Source organism: Bos javanicus, chromosome 6 (assembly GCF_032452875.1).
Source record: "Bos javanicus breed banteng chromosome 6, ARS-OSU_banteng_1.0, whole genome shotgun sequence".
Classification (NCBI taxonomy): domain Eukaryota; kingdom Metazoa; phylum Chordata; class Mammalia; order Artiodactyla; family Bovidae; genus Bos; species Bos javanicus.
In genome coordinates, this window is record NC_083873.1 from 61,846,951 (window position 1) to 61,868,251 (window position 21,301).

Below are 21,301 nucleotides of genomic sequence, written 5' to 3' on the forward strand. Positions count from 1 at the left end.
CATAAGGAGAGGGTCCCTGGGAACATCTCTACCATTAAGAAATTCCAGGAAGCAGAGTAATTGTTCCCATTAACTCTTTAAGTGCTTTCTATCAAGGGAAGAACATAATGTCCATTCCCAGATCTTAGGATTTAGGACAGCCATTGGAAAGATTTTTTTTTTTTTTTTAGATACTGAATATAGTTCCCTATGCTATACAGCAGGAACTTGTTTATTATTTGTACTGTATATATAGTGTATGTATCTGCTAAAATTGGAAAGATTTTTTAAATTTAGCTTTTCAGTCCTATGAGTCCTAAGAGTCCTGTGAGCTATGAGGCATGGTGGGATTTAACGTGGAGGGATAAATGTGTGAAAGAAGCTGGCCAGAAAATAGCCACAGATTTAACTTAACCAGTAGGAATATTTTTCTTTTTTGTTCTCCCTTTGTCAGTTGTCATCACTTCTTCATCATCACTATGACTTAAAAAAAAATCTATCTCATGCATACTATAGTCAGATACTGAATTCAGTGTTTTCATATACATTATCTCATTTAATTTTATAAATCAAGTTATGTTATTTCCATTGTATACATTAGAAAACTGAGGCCCAAGAGACCTTAAGTAATTTGGTCAAGGGTTTCCTACCTAGTAATCAAGCTAGGATTCTAACTTAAATATTTGAATCTCTAGAACCCATGCTCTTTGCAATCTATTTGGAGAAGGAAATGGCAACCCACTCCAGTGTTCTTGCCTGGAGAATCCCAGGGACGGGGGAGCCTGATGGGCTGCCGTCTATGGGGTCGCACAGAGTTAGACACGACTGAAGCGACTTAGCAGCAGCAACAGCAGCAGCATACTGTTCTTCTGATAAACAGATCAAATTGCCAACATTCATTGAATCACAGACAAAGCAAGAGAATTCTAGAAAAACATCTACTGCTTCATGGACTATGCTAAAGCCTTTGACCGTGTGGATCACAATAAACTGTGGACAATTCTCAAAGAGATGGGAATACCAGACCACCTGACCTTGCCTCCTGAGAAACCTGTATGCAGGTCAAGAATCGAACACGGAACACCAAACTGGTTCAAAGTTGGGAAAGGAGTACATTAAGCCTGTGTTTTGTTACTCTGCTTATTTAACTGCTGTGCATAATACATCATGCAAAATGCTGGGCTGGATGAAGCACAAACTGGAATCAAGATTGCTGGGAGAATTATCAATAAGCTCAGATATGCAGATGACACCACCGTAAAGGCAGAAAGTGAAAAAGAACTAAAGAGCCTCTTGATGAAGGTGAAAGAAGAAAGTGAAAAAGCTAGCTTAACACTCAACATGCGGAAAACTAAGATCATGGCATGCAGTCCCGTCACTTCATGGCAAATAGATGGGGAAGCAACAAGAAATAGTGACAGACTTTATATTTTTGGGCTCCAAAATCAGTGTGAACAGTGACTGCAGCCATGACATTAAAAGACCCTTGCTCCTTGGAAGAAAAGCTATGACAAAACTAGACACATATTGAAAAGCTGAGACATCACTTTACTGATAAAGGTACATATAGTCAAAGCTGTGGTCTTTCTAGTAATCATGTACGGGTGTGAAAGTTGGACCATAAAGAAGGCTAAGAACCAAAGAATTGATGTTTTCAAATTGTGGTGTTGAAGACAATCCTAAAGAAAATCAACCCTAAATATTCATTGGAAGGACTGATGCTGAAGCTGAAGCTCTAATATTTTGGCCACCTAATGTGAAGACTCAACTCATTGGAAAAAACCCTGATGCCTGGAAAGACTGAGGGTAAGAGGAGGAGGAGGAGGCATAGGATGAGATGATTGGATGGCACATCAGTTTGAGCAAACTCCAGGAGATGGAGAAGGACAGGGAAGCCTGGTGTGCTGCAGTCCGTGGAGTTGCAAAGAGTCAGACATGACTGAGCGACTGAACAACAACAACTGATAAACCTCCACGAGTTTTGAGATCCAAAAGCCCAAGTCAGAGTGCAGAGTAAGCTTGAACATGATCTGAACAGTGGCAAAAATGAGGTCTAAGCTGGGGCACATGAGGTCTGCGGTGGTGAGCTTTCTGGTTTGTACAGTTTAGTACTAGAAATTTGATTTCTCTGTCTATCCTTGAGGTCAAGCTGGGAGTCGAGGGGTGAGCAAGATCTAACAAGATCAGGCTGAAGTCCACAGCTGTACTATTTGTGTAGCAGGAAACATAGATAAAAATTAGGAATCAGGGCAGACCTCCAGCTGGGTAGAATGGCTCTGGGATTTATGCTAGATGCTCTGAAGGTACCACAGGGGCACAATTCACTCTGAACATCCTACATCAGGCACTGATATAGCATGTTAATTCCAGAGTAAGCCTAAATTTTTTACATATGACACTTGTTACTTAAAAAAAAAAAAAAAACTGTAGTGGAACTAAGTGCAGTTTATGTGTTTTCAGTTTTTGGCTAATGAGACACTTATGTGTGTTCTGACCGAAGACCAGGATGGGAATGGTGAGGATCTCCAGCTAGAGAAAAAAAAAAAATACAGATGATCGTGGGTTGGTGAAGGAGCCAACTCAAGGTAATAGATGTCACCCTGAGAGGTAGAGGGACAGATTTCTCTCTCTATTAGAGGGTGTGCACATTTTCCAACATGAATATCTATAGCAGTAATTCTCAAAGTGTGGTCCCTAGTAGGTAGGACAACAGCATCAGAATCACGTGGAAACTCACTTGAAACGCACATTCTTTGGCTCCATCTGAAACCTAATTAATTAGACACTCTGGGGGTAGAGACAAACCTGGGTGAGTGGGATCCAACTGAAGTTTGAGACCCATTGACTTGCAGCGTTACAGCGTTTATTTATCAGAGTAACCACATGAGTTAAGTATTATCTCTGTTTTGTAGAAGATAAATCCAGGAGATGTCAATTAATGTTAAGTATCATACCCAAGATTACATAACTAGTAAATAGTAAAATTGAGATTAAACTTGACTGTTGCATATGTATGCTTCCAGATATTTTAAGCTGTTAACTGAATTTAATCTTTTGGTTAATATGTTTGGATATTTTCTTTAGAGGTGAGTATCATATCATGAATATCATAGGTCATATCATGACATGTCATATATCATGACATATGTCATGGATTGTATTATATAAAACTCTATATTTATTTTGCCTCTAACATAGCATTTAGATATAAGAGGAGCTACATTCTACATGGAATTATATTGAAGAGCTTCCATATTAACCAGCTTCTCTCCTCTTCCTTTTAGCTTTTTTTCTTCCACAATTTATTTTGAATTTCAAAGCTATGAAAGTTGAGAATAGTCCAATAAGCAACAGTATATCTTTATTTAGAATTACCAGTTAACATCTTGCCACATATGCTTTTTCCTTCTGTGTGTGTATAATTACATGTATCTCACATACATATATTTTCCCAAATTATTAAACATAAATTTCAGATAGTTTTAACAGTTCAACTTTAAATAATTTAACATGTAAACCAAGGACAGAGGCTTTCTCTAACACAACCACAAAACTGCTAGACACCAAATACAATAAAATACAATATTGTTCTGTAATACAATAAAAATACAAATACAATATTGTTCTGTAATACAATAAAAATATATGTTCTATATTCAAATTTCTCCAATTATTAAAGAAAAGGTTCCATATGTTTTTAAAGTTCAAGATTCAATCAAAATTATGCAATGCATTTTGCTGCCGTGTCTTTTTCATCTTGTTTATCTAGAGCCATGCCTCTTTTTGTTTGCTTTTATGCCACTGGCATTTTTGGAGTGTGGGCTAGTTGTCTAAAAAATATCCAACTTCCCACTTGTGTACTTCCTGTTGCATCACATTAGGAAGCACATGATGTCTGTCTGTGCCACTCTTGATGAGCAGTTTGGTTATTCAGTTAGGTGCTGTCTGCTAGATCTCTGCAGCATAGAGATCTTATAAATCTCTTCCTCTTATAAATCCAAAGTGGTATGTGGGATGGGATCATAGGATGGATTATCCTGCTCTTCAACAATTTTTCACTCAATGGGTTTAGCATCCATTTGGATCCTTGTCTGAATCAGATATCACACTGGGGGTTGCAAAATGGTGATTATTTTGGAAGGCAGCTATGCTTACCACTGTATGACCAATGCTGCACAAAATGGTGATTTTTTAAAAAATTCTATTACTTTTACATTTATTTTCTAGCATTCTTCTAGAAGGAAGAACCCCTTCCTCCATCATTTTCCCATTTTCCTCTTTTATTTTTGTGTGTACTAAGTATTATGTATATATGTGTTATCACTATTTACTTTGATCATATTTTCTTAATAATGTCTTTAAATTCATGTTTCAGGTTGATAAATCTATTATGTTTTAATGCAGAAGTACATCATGATTTTTGGTGAATGATGCTAACTATATGGTCACTGGATTTATACCTAGATAGAATAAATAGAAAAGAGATTAGATAATTTGTGTATCAAATGGGTTGGTTCAGCCCTTAACTGTTCTAGTTGTTATTACTCCTTAGGACTTCTTTGATGTATTTTGGACAAGAGGGATGGCCAGAGAGAATCACTTATATTTGATTTTTTAAAAAATTCCTGTAATTATATCATACCTTTAAGAGAAATCTGCTTTGAATTTGGGTCATAGACTTGGTTTCTGGTGGGTTTTACATCTCTGTGAGTTCAATAGTCTTTTCAAATATTTTATATAGTTGTTAATGTGACATATTAACATGTTTTATATATATATACATATGTATTTAATTTTTATGAGGAGAGGTTCTTTATGTTTCCTCTGGTGATATGAGTCATCAGTTTTTTTTTGTCATTTTGGAACTTTCTAGATATTTTTAAATTCAATTTTTTAATTGAAGTCCAGTTGACTTACAATATTGTGTTCATTTTTACTATACAGCAAAGTGGTTCTGTTATATATACATATATATACATATGGATATATTCTTTTTCTTTTTAAAATTTATTTTAATTTTTTACTGGCATATAATTGCTTTATTGTGTTAGTTTCTGCTCTACAACAAAGTGAATCAACTATACCTATACATTTATGCCTTCCCTCTTGAACCTCTCTCCCGCTAGCCTCCATCCCACCCTCTAGGTCATCTCAGAGCACCGAGCTGAGTTCCCCGTGCTATATAGCAGCTTCCCACTAGTTATCCATCTTAACATGATAGTGTATATGTGTCAATCCTACTTTTCCAATTTGTCCCAGATTCTTTGCCATTATGGTTTATCACAGGCTATTGGGTACAGTTCCCTGTGATATACAGGAGGACCTTGTTGTTTTCCCATCCTATATATAATAGTTCGGATCTGCTAACTCCAAACGTCTAGTCCTTCCCTCCTCTATCCCTGCTTTCCCCCTTAGCAACCACAAATCTGTTCTCTACGTTTATGAGTCTGATTCTGAATGTTTCACAGATAAGTTCCTTTGTGTCATATTTTATATTTCACATATAAGTGATATCACATGATATTTGTCTCTCTTTCTGACTTACTTCACTTAGTATGATAATCTCTAGGTCCATTCATGTGACTGTAAATGCCATTATTTCATTTTTTATGATTGAGTAGTGTTCCTTTGTACATAGACCAAGTACCACATCTTTTTTATCAGTTCCTCTGTCAAAAGACATTTAGGTTATTTACATGTTTGGCTATTGTAAATAGTGCTGCTATGAACAGAGGGCTGTATGTATCTTTTTGAATTATAGTTTTGTCTGCATATATGCCCAGGAATGGAATTGCTAGATCATATGGCAACTCTATTTTTAGTTTTTTCAGGAATCTCCATACTGTTTAGTATAGTGGCTGTATCAACTTACATTTCCACGAACAGGGTAAGAGGGTTCCCTTTTCCCCACATCCTTTCCAGCTTTTGTTATTTGTAGACTTTTTAATGATGGCCATTCTGACTGGTGTGAGGTGGTACCTTATTGCAGTTTTGATTGGCGTTTCCCTAATAATGAGTGATGTTGAGCATCTTTTCATGTGCCTTTTGGCCATCTGTATGTGTTCTTTGGAGAAATGTCTGTTTAGGTCTTCTGCCCATTTTTCGATTGGGTTGTTTGTTTTTGTTGTTGTTCTTGAGTATTTATTGAGCTGTTCATATATTTTGGAAATTAATGCCTTGTCAGTCACATCACTTGCAATGTTTTCTCCCATTCTGTAGGTTGTTTTTTCATTTTGTTTATGGTTTCATTTTCTGTGCAAAAACTTGAAAATTTGATTAGGTCTCATTTGTTTATTTTTCCTTTTATTTCTATTGCCTTAGGAGACTGACCTAAGAAAACATTGGTATGAGTTAAGTCAGAGAATGTTTTGCTTATGTTCTCTTCTAAGAGTTTTATGGTGTCATGTCTTATGTTTAAGTTTTAAGCCATTTTGAGTTTATTTTTATGTGTGGTGTGAAGGTGTGTGCTAACTTCATTGATTAGAATGTGGCTGTCCAACATCTCCAGTACCACTTGCTGAAAAGATTGTCTTTTTTTGCATTGTATATTCTTGCCTCCTTTGTCACAGATTAATTGACTGTAGGTATATGGATTTATTCCTAGGCTATCTGAGTCATCAAGTTTTAATATTCCTAAAAGGAAAAAAGAAATGACTAAGATTTAGAAAATCTGTTCAGTTTCTTGAATAATAGTTATTAAATAGATCACAATGGTTGGCAAAAACTTTTAGAATGCATGCAAAATATAAGCATGATGAATTGTGAGAAAATAAAATTCAATTTGTGATATAGTGGGTGACTTGTGACTAAAGGTCATAGATTACATTCACTAAGCTAAAAAGACTGAACCCATTATTTAAAATGTAATGTTTTAGTTTTTTTTTTTAATTTTATTTAATTTTTAAACTTACAATATTGTGTTAGCTTTGCCAAATATTGAAATGCCATCTTCAAGTTAAAAAAAAAAACTTATAATCATTTAGACCTAGTCTTATGCATTAATATTATATATACTTTTAAAAGTATGTATAGGAAAAGAAAAAAAAATTTAAGAACAATAATGTAGGATTTTCTTTAAAATGGAGATTTAGAAAAATGAAACTAACTGAATGTATTGATTTTCCAGCTGTGCTTCTTCTGGTTTTCTGGTAAATTGTGCCCTCTCAGTGCTGGGAAAACTCAGAAAGTACCCAAATTAGTGGTTGGATAAGTGAGTCAAATATTAGAAGTGCATTTGTAAAAGTTCTAGACAAATCATCTATTCCTTCAAATAAAGCTGCTTGGAACTTCTTCAATTTCGCCCTCATTCTTCCATTGACGTGTATGTACCTCTGGGAACATCTGTCCTGTGCAGTTCACTTAGGGGGAAGAAATTTCCCAGAGTTTTCACTTGAAAAGAATTTGCGACAAACCGTCTTAATCCTTTAGGCTGACAGGGCTACCAAGGACTGTTGGACTAGTTTGCCCTGGCACAAGGCTACTGTCCAAGAGGAAAGTGGGGCCACACTGATTGCTAAGCCATGTGCCCTGATAAGGATCAAGAGGCTTCAGTCCAGAAGAAAGAGTGCCTTTGTGTAAGCTGCACAAAGAATACGTCTGTTTAGGTTCACTAAGCCTGGCGACAGTTTTGATGTAATTTGGAGCTTTTCTCCTTTAAGTGCTGTTCCCACATGATTGTATCAGAAATGGGAAGGCCTAAAGGGTACACTCCTTGCTTAAAATGACAGATATTATCATCTTTTAATCTTGCTTGATCTCTCAGAACAGAATGATCTTTCATGTCTCTTTATGATTAAAAAAAAACCTGCTTATGTTTTAAGAAATATTTCCAGTGTTTGAAGTGAGCAACCCATTATTAATGAACCCTTAGCTTGGGGAATTTCTACTTGATTTTTAGTTTTAGCAATTACAATTTTGAATAAAACCATGAAAATATTATTTATGGTAGGTTTTAGCTACCTTAAAATTCTCATTCTTTGTATTTACTTTCTGAAATCATGGTAATTTTTTCCTGAGAGTTTTTGAAAACTATTGCTTTTGGAAGGAAGCAAGGCAAGACAGCAGTTAACTAGTCTCTTTTGTTATCAGACTTACCTTAGTAATTCAGCAATTATTATATAAATTTATATTCCTATTATTGTTCTGCTCCAGCGATCGTTGGTATGTTAGCAATTTAACTAATAGTGCATGGGAGTGAATAGTCTTTATATCACTTATGGAGGGATCTGGGAAATGATGGTGGTGATTCACTGAAAAGAGTAATTCCCTTATTTCTTTAGATATGTCTATTGAACTATGTTTTTTGTTTATGTATGTATGTGTGGCAATATTTTTGATACAGGTCATTCGTAGCGAACCAAGTTCCTTCCATCTCTCGAAATCTTTGTGCTCTTCACTAGCTCTGTGTTTCACTTCCACTCTCACTCTCGCTGTAAGCCTCCTTACCACACCAACTGTGGCAGATGGCTTGTTTTGCTTTGATTCTTAACATGCTACCTTGGAGACTTGCCTAAGTTCTATCATTGTTTGTAATACTTTTCCATTGTTCATTCACCTGAGGTAGACACATACATGTATATATTTTTTCTTTTTTGCATTCTCTTCCATTGTAGGTTGTCATATTGAGTGTAGTTCCCTGTACTTTAAAATAGGTTCTTGTTGATTATCTCTTTGATATATAATAGTGTGTATATTTTAATCCCAAACTCCTAGTTTCACTCCCTCTCAAGTGTAGAGTCTAGGACATGTATACACAGCAGCTCCTTCTCACACGTCCAGCTGGGGCACGGTTTCCAGGTGACAGAAAAATATTCAATACATTTCAGTCTGGGCCAATTGCTGGATTTGTTATAGTACTGTGAAAGTGAAAGTGGAAGTCGCTTAGTTGTGTCTGATTCTTTTTGCCATCCCATGGACTGTAGACCACCAGGCTCTTCTGTCCATTTCCCAGGCAAGAAGACTGGAGTGGGTAGCCATCCCCTTCTCTAGGGGATCTTCCTAACCCAGGAATTGAACCTGAGCCTTTTACACTGCAGGCAGATTCTCTGGTCTGAGCTACCAGGGATGCCTAAAAAGTTTTACAATTGAATTTTTGAAAGTAGCTATATTTAAAATTTTCTCATAATGTAAGAGGCTAAGTTAATTCTTCAAAGTATACTGTAAAATAACAAACACTGCTTTCTTAATGAGTCAGCAGACAGCCTGTGACTGAGGAACTTTCATGGATCACAGCATTTACAATTCAGATATCTAAAAGATGAGACAAAAAACTGACATTTTTAGAGTACTGTGAATGTCACTGACCTGTGAGACTGACTCCTGTGTTAAAATTTTTAAATTATGCATTTATTTTTCCGAAGTAGTAGATTTTATATTGCTTATATTCTCTTCTGATACTGTTGGGAACATAGAACAATGTTATGGTTTTGATCTTTTTAACATTTAAGCTTGACAAGAGGCCTGAGGTAAAAGTGGGTTAAATAAGATAGGAATCTGTTTCTCTTTCTCATGAACAGAAAGAAGAAGTAGGAAATCCATTACTAATAATGAGACTCAGCAGTCATGAGGAACTCAGGCTCCTTCTCTTAGGTCGGCCCCTCTGCTATCTTTTATTGTGGGTATTCCTGTTTAAAAATTCTTTGAAATACAGTTGATTTACAAAGTTGTGTTAGTTTCAGGTATGTAGTAAAGTGATTCAGTTTTATATTCAGTTTTGCGACCCCATGAATTGCAGCACGCCAGGCCTCCCTGTCCATCACCAACTCCCGGAGTTCTCCCAGACTCACGTCCATCGAGCCAGTGATGCCATCCAGCCATCTCATCTTCTGTCATCCCCTTCTCCTCCTGCCCCCAATCCCTCCCAGCATCAGAGTCTTTTCCAATGAGTCAACTCTTCACATGAGGTGGCCAAAGTACTGGAGTTTCAGCTTTAGCATCAGTCCTTCCAAAGAACACCCAGGGCTGATCTCCTTCAGAATGGACTGGTTGGATCTCCATGCAGTCCCAGGGACTCTCAAGAGTCTTCTCCAACACCACAGTTCAAAAGCATCAATTCTTCGGTGCTCAGCCTTCTTTACAGTCCAACTCTCACATCCATACATGACTACTGGAAAAACCATAGCCTTGACTAGACGGGCCTTTGTTGGCAAAGTAATGTCTCTGCTTTTGAATATGCTATCTAGGTTGGTCATAACTTTCCTTCCAAGGAGTAAGCGTCTTTTAATTTCATGGCTGCAGTCACCATCTGTAGTGATTTTGGAGCCCAAAAAATAAAGTCTGACACAGTTTCTACTGTTTCCCCATATATTCTTTTTTTACATTCTCTTCCATTATAGGTTCTTATAAGATATTGAGTATAGTTCCATGTGCTTTAAAATATGTCCTTGTTGGTTATATATTTGATATATTGTAGTGTGTATCGGAGAAGGCAATGGCACCCCACTCTAGTACTTTTGCCTGGAAGATCCCATGGATGGAGGAGCCTGGTAGGCTGCAGTCCATGGGGTCGCTAGAGTCGGACACGACTGAGCGACTTCACTTTCACTTTTCACTCTCATGCATTGGAGAAGGAAATGGCAACCCACTCCGGTGTTCTTGCCTGGAGAATCCCAGGGATAGGAAGCCTGGTAGGCTGCCATCTATGGAGTCACACAGAGTCGGACATGACTGAAATGACGCAGCAGCAGCAGCAGCAGCAGTGTGTATATTTTGGGCTTCCCAAGTTTTGCTGGTGGTAAAGAACCTGCCTGCCAATGCAGGACATATAAAAGATGCAGGTTCAATTCCTGAGTGGGGAATATCCCCTGGAGGAGGACACGGCAACCCACTCCAGTATTCTTTCCTGGAGAATTCTATGGACAGAAGAACCTGGCGGACTATGGTTCATAGTGTCACAAAGAGTCAGACACGACTGAAGTGACCTAGCACACATGCAGTGTGTAATTTTAATCCAAAACTCCTGTTTTCCCTCCCTCTCCCTTCCCCTTTGGTAACCATGAGTTTGTTTTCTACGTCTGTGAGTCTAGTTATGTTTTGTAAAGAAGTTCATTTGTATCATTTTTTTTAGATTCCACATGTAAGTGATATCATGTGATAGATGTATTTACTTCTTTTAGTGTCATAATTTCTAGGTCCAACCATGTTGCTGCAAATGGTGTTATTTCATTCTTTTTTATGACTAATGTTCAATGATATATATATATTACATCTTCTTTATCCATTCATCTGTCAACGAACTCTTAGATTGCTTCCATGTCTTCACTAATGTCAATGGTGCTGCAGTGAACTTTGGGGTTCATGTATCTTTTTAAATTATGTTTTTCTCCAGATATGTGCCTAGGGATGGCATTGCAGGATCATAGAATAGCTCTATTTTCAGTTTTTAGGGACCTCCATGGGCTTCCCTCAAACTACCGCACAATTGCACTCATCTCACATGCTAGTAAAGTAATGCTCAAAATTCTCCAAGCCAGGCTTCAGCAAAACGTGAACCGTGAACTTCCAGATGTTCAACCTGGTTTTAGAAAAGGCAGAGGAACCGGAGATCAAATTGCCAACATTCTCTGGATCATGGAAAAAGCAAGAGAGTTCCAGAAAAACATCTATTTCTGCTTTATTGACTATGCCAAAGCCTTTGACTGTGTGGATCACAGTAAACTGTGGGAAATTCTGAAAGAGATGGGAATACCAGACCATCTGACCTGCCTCTTGAGAAACCTATATGCAGGTCAGGAACCAACAGTTAGAACTGGACATAGAACAACAGACTGGTTCCAAATAGGAAAAGGAGTTCGTCAAGGCTGTATATTGTCACCCTGCTTATTTAACTTCTATGCAGAGTACATCATGAGAAGCGCTGGGCTGGAAGAAGCACAAGCTGGAATCAAGATTGCTGGGAGAAATATCAATAACCTCAGATATGCAGATGACAGCACCCTTATGGCAGAAAGTGAAGAGGAACTAAAAAGCCTCTTGATGAAAGTGAAAGTGGAGAGTGAAAAAGTTGGCTTAACGCTCAACATTCAGAAAACTAAGATCATGGCATCTGGTCCCATCACTTCATGGCAAACAGATGGGGAAACAGTGGAAACAGTGTCAGACTTTATTTTTGGGGGCTCCAAAATCACTGCAGATGGTGATTGCAGCCATGAAATTAAAAGACGCTTACTCCTTGGAAGAAAAGTTATGACCAACTTAGATCAGATCAGATCAGATCAGTCGCTCAGTCGTGTCCGACTCTTAGCAACCCCATGAATCACAGCACACCAGGCCTCCCTGTCCATCACCAACTCCTGGAGTTCACTCAGACTCACGTCCATCGAGTCAGTGATGCCATCCAGCCATCTCATCCTCTGTTGTCCCCTTCTCCTTCTGCCCCCAATCCCTCCCAGCATCAGAGTCTTTTCCAATGAGTCAACTCTTCGCATGAGGTGGCCAAAGTACTGGAGTTTCAGCTTTAGCATCATTCCTTCCAAAGAAATCCCAGGGCTGATCTCCTTCAGAATGGACTAGTTGGATCTCCTTGCAGTCCAAGGGACTCTCAAGAGTCTTCTCCAACACCACATTTCAAAAGCATCAATTCTTCGGCGCTCAGCCTTCTTCACAGTCCAACTCTCACATCCATACATGACCACAGGAAAAACCATAGCCTTGACTAGATGAACCTTTATTGGCAAAGTAATGTCTCTGCTTTTGAATATGCTATCTAGGTTGGTCATAACTTTCCTTCCAAGGAGTAAGCATCTTTTAATTTCATGGCTGCAGTCACCATCTGCAGTGATTTTGGAGCCCAGAAAAATAAAGTCTGACACTGTTTCCACTGTTTCCCCATCTGTTTGCCATGAAGTGATGGGACCAGATGCCATGATCTTCGTTTTCTGAATGTTGAGCTTTAAGCCAACTTTTTCACTCTCCACTTTCACTTTCATCAAGAGGCTTTTTAGTTCCTCTTCACTTTCTGCCATAAGGGTGGTGTCATCTGCATATCTGAGGATAGCATATTTAAAAGCAGAGACATTACTTTGCCAACAAAGGTCCTTCTAGTCAAGGCTATGGTTTTTCCGGTGATTATGTATGGATGTGAGAGTTGGACTGTGAAGAAAGCTGAGCGCCGAAGTATTGATGCTTTTGAACTATGGTGTTGGAGAAGACTCTTGAGAGTCCCTTGGACTGCAAGGAGATCCAACCAGCCCATTCTGAAGGAGATCAGCCCTGGGATTTCTTTGGAAGGAATGATGCTGAAGCTGAAACTCCAGTGCTTTGGCCACCTCATGGGAAGAGTTGACTCATTGGAAAAGACTCTGATGCTGGGAGGGATTGGGGGCAGGAGGAGAAGGGGACGACAGAGGATCAATCGGCTGGATGGCATCACTGACTCCATGCACGTGAGTTTAAGTGAACTCCAGTAGTTGGTGATGGACAGGGAGGCCTGGTGTGCTTTGATTCATGGGGTTGCAAAGAGTCGGACACAACTGAGGGACTGAACTGAACTGAACTGAACTGATGGGCTTCCCTGGTAGCTCAGATGGTAAGGCGTCTGCCTACAATGCAAGAGACTCAGGTTCGATCCCTGGGTCAGGAATATCCCCTGGAGAAGGAAATGGCAACCCACTCCAGTATTCTTGCCTGGAGAATCTCATGGATGGAGGAGCCTGGTGGGCTACAGTCCATGGGGTTGCAAAGTGTCGGACACCACTGAGCGACTTCACTTCACTTCATTTATAATGTTCTCTATTGTTTTTGTACCAGCTTATACTCCCATCAGCAATGCAGGAGAGTTCCTTTTTCTCCACACTCTCTCTGGCATTTATGATTTTTAGATTTTTTGATGTTGTCCCTTTTGAATGGAGGGAATGAGGTGATATCTTAAATAGTAAAGAAGAATGAGGGGCATACAGATCTGTATGCTCTTTCTCATCCATCTGCTCTGACATGTATATGTACACCAACCTGCACAAGTATGTTGCCAAATTTTGATCTGTGAGCAAAAGTTATTAATTTCTGCATATAGCTCTACAGTATTGTCACTTAGAACACTAAATGTATGTGGCATGTGTATGCCAGGTACACCTACATCACATGAGTCTAGGATGATATGAGAAGCTTCTTTTGACGATCCAGGCTTTATCTATGTATTGGCTGTCGTCAAACAACAGACTGGTTCAAAATTGGCAAAGGACTATGTCAAGGCTGTATACTGTCATCTTACTTATTTACTTATGTGCAGAGTACATCATGTGAAATGCCAGGCTGGATGAAGCTTAATCTGGAATCAAGATTGCTGGGAGAAATATTAACAACCTCAGATATACAGATGATACCACTCTAATGGCAGAAAGCGAAGAGAAACTAAAGAGCCTCTTCATAAGGGTGAAAGAGGAGGGTGAAAAAGCTGGCTTAAAACTCAGCATCAAAAATCTAAGATCATTGCATCCAGTCCCATCACTTTATGGCAAATAGAAGGAGGAAAAGTGGAAATGGTGACAGATTTTGTTTTCTTAGGTTCCAGAATCACTGTGGTTGGTGACTGAAGCCATGAAATTAAAAGAAGCTTGTTCCCTGGAATGAAAGATTTGACAAACCTAGACAGTGTGTTAAAGACAGATATATCACTTTGCTGACAAAGGTCCATATAGTCAAAGCTATGGTTTTTCCAGGAGTCTTGTATGAATGTGAGAGTTGGACAATAAGGAAGGCTGCGCACTGAAGAATTGATGCTTTGAATTGTGATGCTGAGGAAGACTCTTGAGAGTCCTTTGACTCCAAAGAAATAAAACCAGTAAATCCTAAAGGAAACCAACCCTCAGTATTCATTGGGAGGATTAATGCTGAAGTTTCAATACTTTGGCCACCTGATGCAAAGAGCTGGCTTATTGGAAAACACCCTGATGCTGGAAAAGATTGAGGGTAGGAGGAGAAGGGGACAACAGAGGACAAGATGGTTGGATGGAATCATCAGCTCAATGGACATGAGTTTGTGCAAACTCTGGGAGATAGTGAAGGACAGGGAAGCCTGGCGTGCTGCAGTCCATGGGGTTGCAGAGTTGGACTTGCCTGAGCGGCTCAACAACAACAATCATCAACATAGGGTTTCTATCTTCCACCAGTACTCTCAAATTCCAGCCAGTAGGAATGGGAGGAGAGGATGAGAGGGGCACAGTCCTTCCCTTTCCTGGAAGGATCAAGAATTTGTACACATTATACATGTGGATCTTTTTTCTTTTTATAGAATTATCTCTTACAGTCATACTTCTATATTGATTACATCTAAGATGATTATATATAAATCTTTATTCTTCACTGTCCAACTCTCACATCCATACAAGACTGTTGGAAAAACCATAGCTTTCACTATATGGACCTTTGTCAGCAAAGTGATATATCTGTTTTTAATACACTATCTAGGTTTGTCAAAGCTTTCATTCCAAGGAACAAGACTTTTACAGTGCTTGCTATATTTCATGATTATAAACATCAGAATATACATTTTGAAATATGTAAATCTTTAAATGTATTTAAAGATAAGCATTTCAGTGTTTAATAGTGTAAATTATTGTCTGAATTTTTAATGATTTCTTTATATTATGTTATCAGAATTGGGAAGTCAGATTATGTTATCAAATTTGGTAAATATTGCCACTTTGCTTTTTAAAAAATTAAAATTAATGCTCTTATCAGCTATATCTGAGAGTGTCTGTTTATTACTAACTTACTAGTGTTTGCTTTTCTCATGAAGTTTTTAAAAGTTTAGAAAATTTCTTCATTCTAAGTGAAATAAATATTTACTATCTATCTGTAGCTTTTTCCCTTTTCTTTTTTTCTTAAGGAATCTTATTAGATATTTATATATAATATAATTTTTCTTCTGTTAAATTTGTTGCTTATAAATTTCAATATATTACATCTTTTTAATTTAGCTAATTTTTGTTATTGAAAGAAATATAAATGTTTATGTAGCCAAATTTATTAATTATAAATTATGTGACTTTTTTCATTGTTTTTAAGTATACAAGATAGTCCTCATTCTGAGATCCAGAGATTGAAGACATATTCACCTTCATTGTCTTCTATTTTATATTTCTTTTTAATTTAACTTGGTTTATGATATGAGGTAAGGCTCTAAATCCATATATTTTCTCCAAATAGCAAACTGTGAATTCTTGCTATTTATTAATCATTTACATGTACATCAATTTGTACTATTTCATTCTGCAAATATACCAAGAAAAAATAATATGTATTTCCAACCTATTATTCTATCTTATTGGTGCCAGAAATGTTTTTGTAGCAGAAGATTTGTATATGATGAGAAATTTTGTAGGTTGTATTTTTTTATGTCCTTACAGCACAGTTAGTCCCATTTTAAGCCTGGAGACAAATAAAAGCATTTACCTTTTTTTTTTTTCTTAAACCATGTGAATTTAGAAAGTGCTTTTCTACATGTATGGCCTGTGGGCACATCAAACTCAGTCTGGCCAAAAGAAAGCTATTAATCATGGCTCCATTACAACTCTCCTCTTCTAATGTTTCCTAGCGTGGTTAATGGTATAGCTTTCATTCAGTCTGCCTATCCACCAACTCCAGTGTCATTTCTGACTTTTCCCTCTCTATTTCACTCCACGTGCAGGTATTCCCTAGTGTTTTCTAACTCTGCCCTAAAATACCAGTGGAATCAGTTCTTTCCCTTGGGTTGTCACTGCCTCTACTCTCAGGGCTGTGCCGTCTCATCACTGGATAGCTGAGAACAGCTTCAGGTTCTTGCCTCCAGCCTGTTTTTCCTCAGCATAGGGACCGATTATCTCACAGAATTACAGATCCAGGTGTTGCAGGAAGGGGACCCCATCCATGGCCTGAGAGTGGGTTCTTGTCTAACACTTGGAGATAAATTGTCTGAGGAAATACATGAGCTGAAAAAGCAAGAGACTTTATTGGAAAGGGTGCCCAAGTGGAGAGCAGCTGAGTAAGAGAACCCAGGAGGACTGCTCTGCCACGTGACTCACAGTCTCGTTCTTTGGCCAATCATTCTGATTCAGGATCCTTCCTTGTGTTGCACACATGGTTCAGCTAAGATTGATGCCAGTGAGAAGGATTCTGGGAGCTGGTAAGACATGTGGTACCTCCTTTTGACTTCCGTGAACTCTTTGGTGATGGCTTAGTAATCCTGTGTTCTTTACCAGGACTTCCTGTTATAAAATAACTTATGCAAATGATTCGTATGGTGCCTGCCAAGGTAAACGGTTCAATCAGTGTGTTTCCCCTAACACAAGCACCTCATTTCTTCTGTTCTTAATCTTTGGGTGGCTTTGCATTGTCTTGAGAATAGACTTCAAGCTCATTAACATGATATTTAAAGTTGAACAAAAGGTAGATCTTCAACTAACTTTTCCTTTTCAACTCCCTCATTTCTGGTCACCCATGATCCTTGTGTTTCTGTCCCTTTTATTTTCAAATATTCATTTCCCTTGGGCTGTTTTACTGATCAATGCCTTTCTCTGTTTTCATAATCCTCACTCTAAGTCTCAGGGCAAATATCACTGACTCTGGAAAACTCTCTTTATTCAGTCAAACTTAATTGCCCTGTACTCTGTGTTCCTGTTGAATTTGTGTACACATTTATCATAGCCCAGATTTCTTTCTGAATTATTTAAGATGCAGTATATCTGGTGAAACTCTACATTTTAAGGGGACCAAAATGGCCATTTGTCTTTGTAGACAGAATATATAGCAGATTTTCTTCTTAGTTTGGCATGATGGGCTTGTGAAAGCAAGCTAAAGGAGATAAAACTTTAAAAAACAAAGCAGAAGGGATAACTGCAGCTTCTTCAGAGGTCTGATCTAGCAAGGATGACTTAGCAGCCAAAGGTGAGGATCCATCTTCAATAGTGAGGCCAGGAAGTGGGAACAAAGGTAATGAAAATTATAAACTGAGGCTCACAACTCACCGCCTCATTGATAAACTGATCAAACTCTCTAATTGTGTCTTGTGTACTTCAAAGTTTCCTCTTTGAACCAAGTAAATAGCTCTGCCCCCAGATTTCTGCTGGAGAGAATGCTTATGTAATTCAGGCTTGGGGCAATTGGATTATTAAAAGTGTGACCGTATTTGTACTACAAGTTGGATAGGCAGGTTATCCAGGGTACACTTGGTTGCTTCTCTGCAACCACAGTGTAAATATCTGCAAAGTGGGGCTCTTGTTGAATAATCTTTTTACCTCCCTGGTGATGACAACAGTGATTTGAACAATATAAATATTGGGGAGGGAGGAGGGAGGAGGGTTCAGGATGGGGAGCATGGGTATACCTGTGGTGGATTCATTTTGATGTTTGGCAAAACTAATACAATATTGTAAAGTTTAAAAATAAAATAAAATTAAAAAAAGAAAAAGAGAAAAAAATATTTGAACTGAACTGTTTCTACACCATGTTTATTTTAATGTTTATAGCTGTAATCATAAAACATTTAACATTTTAAAGTTTTGTAACAGGGAGGAGTTAATTGAGACTCCATGTTGGATCTGTTTCTTGACTTTAACCCTTATTTTTCCCGTTTTTGTTATTATAACCATGCATAATGGCTTGCTTCAGAGAACCCTGCCCACTTGGCCTGAACTAAAGTGCCTTTGTTTAGCTCACAAGGTGATAATCTGACCCTGCCCACCTATGAATGAATGTAAGGAAAAGAAACTAACATATTCCCCTGCCTGAGGCTTGCCATTCTAGGAGATATTTGCAAGAATTAAATTTACTTTGTTCCCTCACCTCCCCCGATCTTTGATCCCTAAAAGAACCTGGCATCTTGAGATGGTTATTTTGAGATGATAGTCTGCCATCTTCTTGGTCAGCCAGCTTCCCAAATAAAGTCATATTCCTTGCCTCAACACCTCGTCTTTCAGGTTCATTGGGCTATCGTGTGGCCAGTGGAGCAAGCTTGGACTTGATAACAATTTCATATAAAAATATTTTGCATTTGTAAATATTCCTATAGAAGATATGGGCTACCTGAAATAAAATGGGAAACAGCGCTGCCTCGGCTTTTGGGGATCTCAAGCTGTAGTTACTACTTTAATAAAATTCAGTCACTATTGAAGTATGTCATTAGCATTATAATAAAACTCAGAGAGATACAGCATCATCACATTTTAAAAAAGGCTATTTTGTCTACCTAGATTGGTGCTGGAGAAGATTGCCCCAACAATCAATTCCCAGTTCTCTAACTGACAGGTTTGGCAAATTTGCTTGGTATTGCTCTCTGATGTAGAAATTGCTTACCCTCCATCCCAATTTAAAGTATCATTTTTCTTGTTTAGAGAAGAGGTCTCTAAGTGCACCCCTGCTCTTGGAGAATGTTTATGCTGACCACCTGTACTTTAGAATGTATAACTGCCCCCAGGGACTTGTGCTGGCTCAGCCTTTCCCTCAAGTCTTCAAAGAATCTTTTGTGCCAAGCCTACCTGGTTTCTGTCGTTAGTTCCCTTTCCCCACTATTGTCTGTTTATGTGCAAGGAGGTTCGGTGAATTGTTTGAGTTTTCATTTTCATGCCCTGTATGAAACCATGTGTTTTATAATCTATGGGAAATACAGAGTATGTAGTTGTTTAGCTGAAAGTTAAAAGAATTTTTGTTAAAATACAGAGATATTTTATAGGGAAACTTGTGTTGATTTATCTACATGTCTTTGTATATAGGCAAGTAAGTATGTATGCATATATACATCTATCTATTTATCTATTGGGCTTCCCTGGTGGCTCAGTGGTAACGAAGCCACCTGTCAATGCAGGAGACACAGGTTCAACCCCTGGGTTGGGAAGATCCCTTGGAGGAGACCATTGTAACCCACTCCAGTAGTCTTGCCTGGGAAATCCCATGGACAGAAGAGCCTGGTGGGCTATATTCCATGGGGTCACAAAGAGTCAGACATGACTTGACAACTGAACAAATTTATCATCTGTACACTGTCTTCTACTGGTGTGCTCATACATGTTTAATAATAGGCTCTCCAGGGGAAAAAAAAAAACAAAAAACTCTTGTTGTTAAGTTTTGCCTATTTCCATGGCATAAATTCTCCCACCATGGCTCATTTTAAGCTACTGATAAGACATTGTTGAATACAGAGCTGGGAAGTGATACAAAAACGTTTTTATTTAGTATTTTCACCATACAGAAATGGTAACTGTAAACTTCAAGAGCATAGATAAGTGCAAAATATAGCAAAAGAACTAGGAAGCAGTCAGTTTTGAGTATTTGCTATCTTTGTTCTAATGCCGCTTGTTTACTGTAAGTTTATGTAATTTAGTTTTTTATAATTAATGTACTTAAGAACTGCTTGCGGAATTCCTGAAAATTTGGCAGCTGGCTCTTGCAAGCTGGTATAGAGTAGCTCTGACACAACACTGTTTGAATCTATTTCTATCCACGTCTTCCTTTTTCTGAGAAGGGTAGGCCCCTGTGACTGGAGATCTTTGTTGAACTTTGTGGTAGGGAGTTAAACAAATAGGTCTGGAGGAAGAAGCAGGAATAAATTGCAGAGTGTAATAAAGGGTGGAAACTTTTGTGTGTGGTGTGGGTGGGTGCTAGAATCACAGGATACTGGAGGAAAGGTTTTACCTTTATTTTTATGGCATCATCATCATCTTTCAGGTTGCCAGAGGAGAATGACTGAAGTCTTTAGGAATGTGTTCATTGCAGAAAACATTGTAGTTTGCCATGGGATATTAGTTGCAAATCACCTTTTCCATTTCTTTTGTGAAGTCTTTGGTAAAATCTGCGCTGCTCAGTGGGCTTCCCCGGGTGGCGTTAGTGGTGAAGAACCCACCCGCCAATGCAGGAAACACAGGAGATGTGGGTTGGATGCTTGGGTTGAAGGTCCCCTGGAGGAGGGCATGGCAACGCACTCCAGTATTCTTGCCTGGAGAATCCCATGGGCAGTGGAGCCTGGTGGGCTACAGTCCATAGAATCTCAGCGTTGGACACGACTGAAGCAACTTAGCTCGCAAGCACTCATGTTGTTTAGTGATGTCTTTGGTCGGAATGGATTCTTCTTGCAGAGGGAAATAATACAGGGTTCTATATCAAAGTTGACGTGCAGCAAGAACTGAGACTGCTTTTTTGGGTTACGTGAAATATTTGAAATAATGCATCAAAGACTAAAATTAAATCACATTAGATGAAGTGCAGAATCATTTGTTAAAATCTAAACTGTAAGCAGCACAGCATGGTGCTATAGATTTTATAGCCCAGCTTTTGGAGTTTGATTATAGATTCTACCCACTTATTATCTGTGTGACTTTGGTCAAGTTGTATAATATCTCTCTGTTTCAATTTTTTT